The 13,760-nt window shown below is 39.8% G+C and overlaps 1 protein-coding gene across 4 annotated transcripts in view; it reads right to left on the bottom strand.

Annotated features, from left to right (window-relative positions):
* The window catches only part of myocd (myocardin), a 633,805-nt gene that overhangs the window by 551,064 nt on the left and 68,981 nt on the right, over window positions 1-13,760 (bottom strand). The gene's annotated exons all lie outside the window — the stretch shown is intronic.

Raw genomic sequence — 13,760 nt, 5'->3', positions numbered from 1 at the left:
AGGGGAATGGGTCTGGGTGGGTTATTCTTTGGAGAGTTGGTGTAGACTCGTTGGTTCAATGGGCCTGTTTCCATACTGTAGGGAATCTAATCTAATCTCACTAACCAATAACACTTGCTGTTTAAGAAACACTTTCTCATGAGCCAGGAGTCACAATTACCCAATCCTCCATCTCTTTTATTTTTAATTCATTCATGGGATGAGGATGTCATTGGCTCAGCCATCATTTATTGCCCTTCCCTAATAACCCACAGGACTGTTAAAAGTCAACCACACTGCTGTTGATCTGGAGTCACATGGAGGCCAGACCAGGGAGAGATGGCAGTTTCCTACCCTAAAAGCTACTAATGAACCAGATGGGTTTTTCTGGATGATTCATGGTCATCATTAGACTCTTAATTCCAGATTTCTATTGAATTTATAAATCACCTTCTGTCGTGGTGGGTTTCAAATCCCAGTGTCCCAGAACCTTACTTGGGTTTCTGCTTTAACAGTCCAATGATGTTATCACCAGGCCATTGCTTCCCACTGCATCATCTCACCTCCTGATGCAACAGATTGAAAACTGACAGGGGAAGTGACAGCAGGGACATTCATCTGGTGAAGTTGGAAGCCACCCACATTGCTATGGATCTGGAGTCACATGTAGACAATACCAATGATGGATGACCCACTTCTTTCTGAAGGGCAATACTGAATGAGAATCCATTAGTTATGTGGCACCCCAGTACTGACAAATGCTTTGTTATACCAGACCCACTTAATCCATGGAATTTAAATTTCCCAATCACTATTTACGAACTTATTTCCCTCTGATTATTCGCTTAGGCTTTGTAATGTAGAAGCAACATTAAACTGTCTCTTCTTTTGCTGTGCAAACATAGAAACCACAGATGATTATCATTCTTCCTCTAATTGAGAAAAAAAATCCCAAGAGCATCCTCTAAAATAATCTTCCATCACATTTTGCAGAATTCTCTGGGGACGCTTTCTGAAGTTGACTGATCGAAAAATCCAGGGTGCCCACATTGAAATGGACTTCTTAGCGAATATTTCAACCATAAACAAATCATTAACATTGCCTAGTTTTGACAAATCATAACATGAATGCCAATCTTTCCACATACCTTAAAGTTTTGTGCAACTTGTTTGCTTTTCTATTCTGACCTTTTGCATGCAGCTGATGTGATGAAGAACTCAGGAACAAAAAGTTCAAGAATTCTTGAAATTCTCGCTTTTAATAGCAAGCTCTATAAAGCGGTCAGGCAAAGAACTGGACAACTGCCCACTAGTAAGACACAGACACATCAACAGAACAATCCGAGACATTCCACATTAGGCAATATCTTGGCATGCTGATGGAAAAAGGAAAAGGGGAAGACCAAAACATCTTACTGGGTTTATAATAAATATGAAACTCTCTGGAATATAGAAGCTCTGGAATTCCCTTCATCACCTCTGTCTCTCCCTCTTGAACGCACTTTTGAAGCCCACCTGCTATTCAGCTTTAGTACTCCTTGTGCAGCTCATCATATCAAATGCAGTGCCTTGAGTTTACTTATTAAGCTGGAGGCATCATTCAAATGCAAGTAGTTGTTGAATCAACATGGAAAATAGATCAACAAACTCATGCAGTGATAAAGAAGGCTGGAGGCCATCCTGTATTTTTTTTTGGGTGGGGTTGTAGGGAATGTCAGGGGTAACTGAGGGAACAAAAATCTGAACCTACCAAAACAATACTGCCCTGTTATTTGGTAATAACAGGTACAAATACCTTCATTTATCGTCACCTCCCATGGATCAATGATATTATGTAGCCAATCACTACCATGTAATGCAATAGTCCAGAGTCTCCAGTTATCTGTCCACGTGTGGGGAAATCCAACCGCAGCTCAGCACCTTCACATAGTTACATGGTTGAAATGCACTCCTTGAGTAATCAAAGCAAGGTAATACTTAACTGTTCTCCAGTACCAGCTTTAATATATTTTTTTGAAAAACAAATGCTAGAGACACATGCTTCAGCATAATTTAGGTATTGGAAAATTCAAAGTACTATTGATGACCAACCAAAATAAACATCAAATTACACTGTACTAATGGGGTCCTCTGCTGAAGAGCTTCAAGTGCCTTGTAAAATACACAATCATAACTAATTGTGTGCAATTGTTCAACAAAAATTAAAACACTGCTCTAACAAATATTTCACAGTTCTTTCTTCTTTTGCCAAGTAAATACAACCACGTATTATCAGTAATTTGGAATAGATTTATAAGTCATGCATTAGCTATAATAAAAGGAAGCCATCTGCATAAATCCAGTTCTAAATGATTTATCTTTCATCTCTGCAAACAGATTACAAACATCTGCAAGATTAGCGACTACTTTGTTTGTTAATGTAACTACTCAGGCTACACTTGACCACACAGATGTTTTATTAATGCACACATGATCGGAGGCCATTATTGTTCCGTGGCCCTAGCTCTCCTCACTGCCTTTGAATAATTCAAAACCTTATAGTAAAGATGATATACAAAAAAAAGGACTTCACTGATACAGAATAATTACACAGTAACACACCTATTAGTGGCCTTCTCAGTGAAGTCGATAGTAGCCATGATGTGGAGGTGCTGGTATTGGACTGGGGTGGACAAAGATAAAAGTCACACAACACCAGGTTATGGTCCAACAGATAATTGGAAGCACTACCTTTCGGAGTGCTGCTCCTTCTTCAGATGGCTGTGGGTCCTAACCCCACAATCACCTGATGAAGGTGCAGTGCTCTGAAAGCTAGTGCTTCCAATTAAACCAAATAAACCTGTTGGACTATAACCTGGGTTGTATGATTTTTAAACTTTCTCACTGAAGGTCTCCATGTAACCCTGCCTGAAGACTACTTGCTGATATAACAAATCTGTGAAATGCACTGAGCCATCTCTGTGAAAACAGGTACATATACAATCACAGCAAGCTACAGCAAATCCTCAGTTTCCTTCCTGCCATTGGATTCAGCTGACAGTGTAATTCGTTCACCATCGACCCAACACTCTCTCTGTCATAATCTTACACCATTCATCAAGCAGGCATAAGTGACTCTTGAGATGTTCACAGCAAATTCGATAACATCAAAGGGGACAGGAAGCTGAATGATGGCAAGGCATGAACAACAGGCTCTTTATTAGAACACACTGTTTGTTACACATTCCACTGCACATCAAGTCACCATCTTGGGTTATAAGATGGTCAGAAATTGTTAATTTGATTAATGATCCCACAGTTGATGAACATAGATATTGAGGTCTTGAGAAGAAAAGAGCAAGCATGAGGTTGTGTGAGAGATTGGGGGTTTGTGGGGGGCGGGGGGGGGGGGGGGGGGGGGGGGGGCGGGGGGGGTGATTTGGATGCATCAGTGCTACAGAACTAAACCACGCAGCTAAACCTCATAGTTCGGGCAGGAGGAATAGAGAGAGAGAGTTTGACACTTATTCAACCAAGGACAAGCTCACCAAGCAGCCAGGAACTTCGACCACAGTAAACAGTTTAATTCTGTAGATCAAATACATTTTGTACATGAACAGTTGGAATTACAGATTCAGAAGTACTGATCTTATTCCTACTCAGCAACCAGAAATCAGATACAAGTGCAGGGAAAATGGCCACACAGCCTTACCCATTCCAATCCTTCGGTGAGCCCCTCGGCTGTGATTTCTCTCTCCCGCTCTGAGCAGGCAATAGCAACACCCACTGCTAGCCCATGGGCTCCATCTTCATTTTTCTAAATAATTTCTCTCTGCAATTGGGCCTAACTGCAGGCTTGTGGTTAGTCCAAGGCATGCATAAGGAAGCTATTGTGACTGACCAACCAGGACAAACAACGACAAGAGGAGCAATGGCCAACAAAGGCCCAGAAGGAGAGACAACTTTCATAGATGGATGTTCTGATAAACAGTCACCAAACCCAACAAGTTAACTCTGCATTCACCCCACTGATGCTGCCTGACCTGAGTTTTGCCAGCAATTTCTGTTTATGCTTGAAATTCACGTCATTTTCGTTTTACTTTGCCTGAGGGCTAAAGAGGAGCCAAAGTCCCTCAGGGCTGTATAAGGAAGCTTCCTATGAATTAGAAATGCTTTAGACTCCAAATGGCTGGAATTCCATCAAGCGTATTCTTTGCTCTCCATTGAGTTTGTGAACTGATGGACTGCTAAATTGTTACCTAGCACATGACTGCAGTGCGACAGTGAACATGACATTCTGGGACATAGATTCACACAACAATTAGTTCTTAGGTCTTTATGAATTCTATCACAACGTAACAGAAACCTTGAGTTTCCATCTACCTCCCTCAAGCACTATGCTTTCCTGACCTCCAGCAACGTCTTAGCCAAGTTTTGACACTATTCCTGATTTCTATTCGCTCATCTCTCCTTTGCTCTGTTTGTGTTGCTTCTTCTTCCTGATTTTTACATTGAATAAAACATTCTTTCTTGGTTTAGAATTTGCATGTCTCAGTGAGGATTGTTCAATTGATTGGTTGAAGAGAGACACTTTTGTTTGTTCTGGTCACACTCTGTATTGAGGGAGGCATGCCAGAACAGAAGTTCTGTTGCATGTTACCTGAGAATAGGCAGTGGGAGCTCCCTTCTTGAACTGCTGCAGTCTTTGAGTTGTAGGAGCATGCACAGTACCGTTAGGCAGCAAATTCCAGAATGCTACACTGCATTGGTGAAGGAACAGCAACATAGTTCCAATTAAGGATGGGATGTGGCTGGAGGAAACTTGGAGGGTGTGTTCCCAAGCATAATATTATTGCATTAAAGCAAACGTTGTAATAGCCGGCACCTTATGAACTGGCACTCTCGAAAAACTGTCCAAATTTAATCTGACATACCATGAAGATTAAAGCATTTCTGCGATCTCTGCGATGGCTGAGTAATCACGTGAGGTTCAAGTGAGAAGGCCCTCTGTCAGTAAGTGTGATTGAAGGCAAGTTGGTTTATGTTGTGAATAAAGTATAACAGTGATGCATATACCCCTTGCCTTATGTTTCTATTAATTAGTGTGTACTTTTACATGGATTATATGAATCCCTTGATTATCTGGAATATTTGATCAAATGCACGCTCCATAGCCCATAGGCGGCTGTTAATAAAAAAGAGTTTGCTGTATTTGTAAAGAGCTGGGAACTAGTTGTACATTTAAGTGTTCCAGGGGGTCACATTAATCAGCTGTACTAGAGTCACCTGACATGCGTCAAGAGCAGCCCAAACCAGTTCTTTTGTATAAGAATTAAACAAGAAAAGCTCTAATTTTCCCATGCATGAAATCTGATTACATTTATCAGCTAGGAACCAAAATACAGCCAGAACTCATTGCACAGTAACAGCAAGTGATTACAAGTAAATCTAAAACTTTCTAAATTAATTAATGGCTGATTTGGAAAATTGACCTAAATTAGCTCAACAAGAAAAATTGAGTGCATCACGTGAAAATGAAAAACAAAACATCAACTAGCACAACAATAAATGAACAGCTACTGCCCATATGATAAAATGGACACCAATAATGTTGCAGAGGCATTTGAGATGTTGAAGCAGAAAGTGTAGATTGATATTCAGTAGCTTTCTAAAATACCAGTAAAGAAGAGAGGATAAGAGACATCCTTCTGTGGGCAAAAGATGAAGGAATAAACGTATTCAACAGCTGGGACTAACGTGGAAATCAAAAATTCACTCGATTTTTGAAAGGTTCAACACCCATCCCTTACCGAGACCAATTAACCGGCTCGACCTTTTGAATTTCAAGGTGTCAGGCAGGAATTAAGTGTGTTTACTATCAAATTTGGACCAAGATTAAAAAATACAGCCAGTAATTATGACCTTAAGAATGCAGATAAAAGGCTGATAGATTGTCTAATTTTAGAGCTGCATAGCCGGACGTACAGAAAGTGCTAATCAGGAAAATGGAGCTCAGAATATTGTAGGCTGTAGGCACTGCTAGAGCACAATTAGAGCTAAAGCATAAGCTGAAGACTCTCACTAGACAAATGGCCAGCCATGGCAGCAGGTTGATGCAGTGAGACAGCAACAAAACAATATACAGCAAACAGAGAGAAGGATTCAAGGAACTGTGGACAACAATCACAGGAGAATTCAGAAACAGAAGATGTCCCATAAATAGGTCAATCTGCAGAGCTTGTGGAAAGGCCTGTCACTGAGGGAAGGTACACAGAACAAAACAAGGCAAATTACCAGACTGAGAAGAAACCAAAATCGTCTGACCATGCAAAGTGCTGGTGAGTTTAAGGACATTATAGAGAAAGGAACACTGCCACTGCATGAAATGACTGCATGCAACAAAGAAAAGAAACTCACAACTGTTCAGATCAGGAGGTAGGTGAAACATAATCTCATATCAATAAATGTAATTGATACTGCAGCACAATTTGCTTAAAATAGACCTGAAGATCTTTCCTGAAAATCTGCAAGAAAATAGTTACCTGAGGAAAGGTGCTGTGAAACCAAACAATATCATGTTAACAACATACAGGACAACTGGGATTAGAGAGCTGGGAACAAACCGAGTCAAAGGATAATGTATGTACATTCTGTGTCACTGAAACAGGTGGTCCAGCTCTTCAGGGTTTGAGTAGTGTGAAGAACTACTGATTATTTCAATAAACCATCAGGTAATAGAAGCAACACTCATGTGGAAAGTAAATGCACCAATTAAATTTGCCCTCTGATTAGATAAGAAGAAAGTTTGATGCAAAGATTCAGAGCAAGTTTCAATGAAATTGCTGGATACTTTAATTATCATGTCACTGTCGACCCAGCATTTAAACCAAAGATTCAATCCCCATGCAAAGTACTAATGGAACTAAAAGCAAAACTTGAAAAAGAGCTCCATGAGATGAGGAAGAAAGAGCAGGAGGCTACAACGTGTTGGTGGCAGATAAAGGAAGGCTGCACGGATGGAGAGAGACATGAAAAGCTATGAGAGAAAATGAACAGCTTTCAATCTGCCAACAAAGAAATATTCAGTTGTCAAGGAGCAGGAAAACTGAATTTCACTGAGGCAATGGATTCTTTGAAAATGAATGTGGAAATTCTCACCTAAAGTGGCATTTATCAAGAACTACTGCATGTGTGGGGGGAAATAGATGCTATTTTCATGAAAATTGTCAACTGGCAAATTTAAATCTGAGATGCAGGTGAAAGGACAAAATCTTCTTGCATGGTGCATATGTGATTGGAAGGCAGGAGCTGTGAGCTTACAGGAATATTTCTGGGTTTTTTTGTTTATAGAATTATGTCAGTTATTTTGAATAAAAAAACTTTGTTACTTATTCCTGTTGACTTATACCAATTCAAATAATGTGGGACCTGAAAAGTTAAAACATTTGTTATGTTTTGTGACTTTAAGTTGTATGGATGATTGGTAATTATTGAGGATTCTAATTATACTTCTGTTTGAGTCCAAATATCTCACATGTCAGCACTAATCAGAGGGTGCTGATGCTGTGTGACTATTTTAGTGAAGAAATTAGCTAGTGAGAATGAAAACGTCGCCCTAGAGAATAGCCTTTGGGGGAGGTGTTGGATATTTTGAATCTATTTCCAATCTATTTCAGGGCAGCAGAGTGACTCAGTGGTTAGCACAGCTGCCTCACAGCAGCAGGGATCCAGGTTCAAAGCCACCCTCAGGCGACTGTGCATGTTCTCCCCATGTCTGCGTGGGTTTCCTCCGGGTGCTCCGGTTTCCTCCCACAGTCCAAAGATGTGCAGATTAAGTGGATTGGTCTTGTGAAAATGTCCATGTTGTTCAGCAATGTGTAGGTTAGGTGTGTTCGCCGTGGGGAACATAGGGGATGGGTCTGGGTGGGATGCTCTTCAAAGGGTAAGTGTGGACTTGTTGAACTGAATGGCCAGTTTTTACACTGTATGGATTCTATGGAAATCCCAAGATTCTGGAGAAACAGGCAAAGAATCATGGTCAATGATTTTGCTCCCTGGCCCTGCTTTAATCATAAAGCTGAAGACCTGACAGTCAAAACATTACCTCAGCAGTACGAGTGCTACTCGCTTAGCAAGTGACATGTGACAATTGCATCCATTTCACATCTGAAGAATTTAAAGAATTCACTTAACAGAATAGGTTCAACACCATTATTTCATCACCATATTCACCCTCAGGAAGACAGACTTAAATAAAGACAAGGGGAGGCAGTCCTGGAAATCCTTTCAAATGTTGAAAGAAAGCAAAAAAAAACCCAGAAACTCTGCCTTACTGTCAATCTAATCCACATTTCTCAAGGCTGACATGAAATCTTGTACAGAGTTGTGGAATGGAAGAAAACAAGACGAGTCTGCGAGACATAATACATCCACCTCGTGACCTGGAGAACTGAGAACACCTAATACTCGGCTGTAATGTCAGGTAATGACTATCACCCATAAGACAGAGTGTGATCAGTACCCCTTGATTTTCAATGGCATTACCATTGCCGAATCCCCAGGGTGAACATTCTGAAATTGAAATGGACAAATCATGTCAATACTGTGGAAACAACAGTAGATCAGAGGCTCAGAATTCTGTTGTGAATAATTCATCTATTGCTTCTTCAATGCATGTCCATCATCTACAAGGCACAAGTCAGGTGTGTATTGGAATACTCTCCATTTGCCTGGATGGGTGCAGATCCAACAAGACTCAATAAGCTTGCCAATGTCCAGGGCAAAGCTTGATTGGCATCCCATGCACCACTGTCAACATTCTGTTCCTTCACCACCCGTGGGTAGCAACTTGTACCATCTGCAAAAGACACTGTAGTAGCTCAAGGCTCCACTGACAACACCTCCCGAAGGCACATATTCTACCACCTAGGGCAGCAGAATCTGGGAAAACCAATACCTTCAAGAACCTCTCCAAATCACACAGCATCCTGATTTGGAATTGTATTATTATTCCTTCAGTGTTACAGAGTTAAAATGCTGGAACTCCCTTCCTAATAGGACATGGGGTAGTCATGGTACTAGCAACTAAGAACCATGTTCAAGAAGGCAGCTTTGGGGCCCCTTTTCAGGGCAGTTAGAAATAGGATAAGAGGCAACATGTAAATCCCACAAAGGAAATCACTGAGGTACAGGACAGAAATAATTAACAATAAACATGCTAAATGTTAAATTTCTGATTTGCAGTTCTTTCAGAATTTCTAAGCATTTATGGGAATTTTTGTTACAAAATGATCAAAAATGGCAATGCTATTTGAATGGACTCTTAATAAAGTTACTTTACCACAAACAATAATGAAGGAGCTGTTGAAGATGTAAACATACAAAACTCTTATCATGTTCATATATCAACAATTATGGCATTAGAAGCCAGGTACTGGCATGGAAAGATGCTCGATTGGCTGGCAGAAGACAAAGAGTGGGGATAAAAGAGTCCTTCTCACGATGGCAGCCAGTTACTAGCAGTGTTCAACAAGGGTCAGTGTTGGGATCACAACCTTTTCACTTTATACATTAACGATCTGAATAAGGAACTGAGGGCATTCTGGCTAAGTTTGTAGATGATACAAAGATAGAGAGAGGGACAGGTAGCATTGAGGAGGCAGGGAGGCTGCAGAAAGATTCAGACAGGTTAAGAGAGTGGGGAATGAAGTAGCAGATTAAATATAATGTGGGAAAATGTGAGGTAATGCACACTGGTAGGAAGAATAGAAGCATGGACTATTTTACAAATGGTAAGAAAATTCAGAAGTCTAAAGTGCAAAGTGATTTGTGAGTCCTAGTCCAGGTTCCTCTTGAGGTAAACTTGCAGGTTGAGTCAATAGTTAGGAAGGCAACGGCAAACAGATCCACGTCAGATGCCATATCACTTGATCTTCACTCCTCCCGAGAACATCTTGAACACCAAGAACAGCTATGTAAGAATCCTATTCATTAACTATAGTTCAGCCTTCAACATTATTATCTCCTCGAGATTGATTACTAAATCTAGTAATCTCGGACTAAGCCCCATTCTCTGCAACTGGATCCTTAGTTTCTTGACTCACAGGCCACAATCAGTGAAGATTGGGAACAATATTTCATCCTCACTAACACTCAACACTGGAGCCCCCCAGGGATGCGTACTCAGCCCCCTACTGTACTCACTGCATACCCATGACTACGTCACCAAATATCAGACTAATGCCATTTACAAGTTTGCTGATGACACCATCATAGTCGGTCGAAACTCAGATAGTGACATAGCAGACTACAGATGGGAGGTGGAAGACCTGGAAAAGTGGTGCACTGAGAACAACCTAGCTCTCAATGCCAGCAAAACCAAGGAACTCATTATTGACTTTTAGCGAGATGATACATTAATAGCACAGAGGTGGAATGAGTGGAGAGTGTCAAGCTCCTGGGAGTGGTCATCTACAACAAGCTTTCTTGGACTCTTCATGTGGACTGGTTACAAAGGCCCAACAATGTCTTTTGTTCCTCAGGCAGCTGAGGAAATTTGGCATGACGGTGAATTCATTCGCCAACTTTTTAAAGTGCACCAATGTGAGCATTCTGTCTAGATGCATCACTACCTGGTAAGGCAACTGTACCATTCAAGATCAGAAATGGTTACAGAGAGTGGTGAACTCGGCCCAGACAATCACAAAGGCCAACCTCCCAATTATAGAATGCATCCAACAGGCCCACTGTCAAGGAAAGGCCACCAGCATTATTAAAGATCCATCCCACCCTGGCAATGTTTTTCTATAACCTCTACCTGAACACACGCACCAGCTGGTTTCGCAATACTTTCTACCTTACTGTTGTTAGAATACTGAATGGACTCACAAACATTTGCCTGTACCTGTGTTTGTGTTTTTGCCACTGTTTACTTATTATTTACTTAACTTTGCTGCTTAACTCTGTGATTTGTTTGTATTGCTCACAAGACAAAGCTTTTCACTGTGCCTCGGTACACGTGACAATAAATTCAATTCATTCAATGATGGCATTAATTTTGAGACGAGTAGAATATAAAAGCAGGGATGTACTTCTGAGGCTTTATAAGGCTCTGGTTAGACCACATTTACAGTATTGTGAGCAATTTTGGGCCATATACCTCAGGAAGGATGCTTTGGCCCTGGAGTGGGTCCAGAGAAGGTTCACAAGAATGATCCCAGCAATGAAAGGCTAAACATATGAGACATGTTGGAGGACTCTGGGACTATACTCAATGGAGATTAGAAGGATGAGGGGGCACCTGATTGAAATTTTCAGACTACTGAATGGCTGGACTGAGTGGATGTTGGAAAGATGTTTCAATTGGCAGGAGCGATGAGGACCCAAGGGCACACCCTGAGAGTAAAGAAGCAGAGAGAAGGAGAAACGTCTTCAACCAGAGAGTGGTGAATCTGTGAAATTCATCGCCACAGAAGGTTGTGGAGGCCAGGTCATTGAGTATATTTAAAACAGAGATAGATAGAGTTCTTGATTGCCAAGGGGATCAAAGGTTATGGAGAGAAAGTGGGAGAATGGGGTTGAATAACCTATCAGTCATGACTGATTGGTGGAGCAGACACGATGGGCTGAATGGCCTATTTTCTACTCCTATGTCTTATGGTCTTATAATTACAATTTAATTTTAATAATATGAAATTATTTCTGACAATACTTTGAATTTCCTATACATATATACATAGACAAACATTGAGTGATGGTTCAATTCGCATAATTGGAAGATGGGTTGGGATGAAATTCAGCTTTCTCATGGCACAAACAGATTGACCTCCCACTGAGAACCACATTAGACATTCCCTTCCATTGCCAATGGAGTACATGGGTTGTGTAAAGCAAGTAATGACAATGCTGCAAACAAGGGAATGTCATGCAAGTGCATCCACTCGAAACGTTGATCACCAGTACTTTACTTAAAGTACCCTATCATTAAAATATGTCAATTTTGTTAAATGCAATTTTCTTGTTCTATTTAGAAACTATTCCATTGAATGATGGAATACTGTTGATGAAAAAAAAATTCCACTTCTGTCTGAATGTTTGGATGCAATTTGGAGACAAAGGATTCAACAACACTGCACAGCTGAGTAAAACTGTAAATCTCAATTAAACAAAGCAATGGCAACTTAGATCATCCATGTTCACAAATAGTGCTCTCAGTATTTTAATCAAACTTTCATTACTTGGGAGCAAGCCACTTGTTTTACTAATCATACATGCTTCAGTGATTCAATTGAAAATAGAATATATGAAACCATCATTGAAAAATGTGATTATTTATTGTTAAGAGAGCAATGAACTTCAAAGTAAGCTTATCTGTCATTAGCCCATTTCCACCAGGAGACAACAGGTATATAATTATAAAATCACACTTTAAATTAAATGTCTTATTCTCCCTAACAATAAACAGTTGATCTAATTTACAGATTTTCCATGATTTTCAATTTGGCACAAATATTTAGAAAAGAAGTTTCCAATTGTTTGGAAGAATTATGTTAACTATACACAATCAGCTGGTCAAACTGTTAGTCCAACATTTCAAATTGCAGCAACAAGCCAAGCCTGCAACTTTATTTTGTAAACATTGAGTGTGTGTAACAAACTGAATTACAGAACATTTTTTATTTTAAAAAGTGCGTGGCACATAACAGTGAGGAGAATTTAAAAGCATGCGATACCAAAAAGAAATTAGCTTTAAAAAAAATCAATTGATATCATTCAAACTACTTTGTTGGCTGATGATTGTGAAACAAAAGTAAGGATTGTAAACGTACTCCAAATGCATTTGAAATCTGTTGTAAAATTAATTTATCCACATGTAACATTCTGTTGCAAAATACTGTTCAATTATAAAATTGTTCTGTGTTATATTATCGTATTATTTCAAACTGCTTTAGGAACTATACCATCAGGCACAGGTATACGCATATAACCAGAGTACCATCTTATTCACAACTCCACTAGTCAATGCACAAAAGCAGCAAGGTCCAGTATTTGTATCGAGAAAAGTGATTATTTCAAAACCACTGAACATAAGATGATGTCAACAAATGCTTATGAGTAAAATTCAAGCATTGCAAACAATGTAAATTCAAAATTAGATTCAGAAAATTAAGCCAAGGTAGCACTGGAGAGAAGAAAAAAGTAAGACTGAGTGCAGAAACAAAATGGTCATGGTCACATCAGCAAAAATGCACAGTTCCAGTCCCACATGCATTGGGAAGTTAGTGATGGTGTAGAGGCATTTGGTACATTCGAATAAAAGTGTGTATTTTTCTAAAAGGCACCACTGAAAAAGCAAGAGTCAGGTATATTCTTTTCTGATGAGAGAGAAACGTTTAGACCTTTGCAATAACTGGGAGGTGAGTGAGGGTGATTATATATAAAAAAAACCAGTTCTTTTTCGAAACTCTAACTGTAACTAAAATCTATTCTTTGAATCTACTGTTATGAATTTCAGAGCCTGCGGCATGAACCAGGTAATAGTGTTAACAATTTGAAAAATGAAGTCAGGAAGTGTAAATTCACTAAACTGGTTGTTATCTTGTTTGAGGAATCCAGAGGCCTTGGTACACAAACAAGCTCACATTGAAGGCTCACAATATCACAGACTACAGATAAAGACACTGACAGCCCAAATGGTTTCAAATAGCCTTCAGTTAAGTTGAGGAAAAAGCAATATGATTAGTGCAGTGAAATAGCAACTTAGAAAGATGTGCAAGAGCTATATATGATCATGGGTTCACAAA

This window comes from Hemiscyllium ocellatum, chromosome 25, assembly GCF_020745735.1.
Source record: "Hemiscyllium ocellatum isolate sHemOce1 chromosome 25, sHemOce1.pat.X.cur, whole genome shotgun sequence".
Classification (NCBI taxonomy): Eukaryota; Metazoa; Chordata; class Chondrichthyes; order Orectolobiformes; family Hemiscylliidae; genus Hemiscyllium; species Hemiscyllium ocellatum.
The sequence above is the reverse complement of the archived record's forward strand: the minus strand, read 5'-3'. Positions and strand labels throughout refer to the sequence as shown.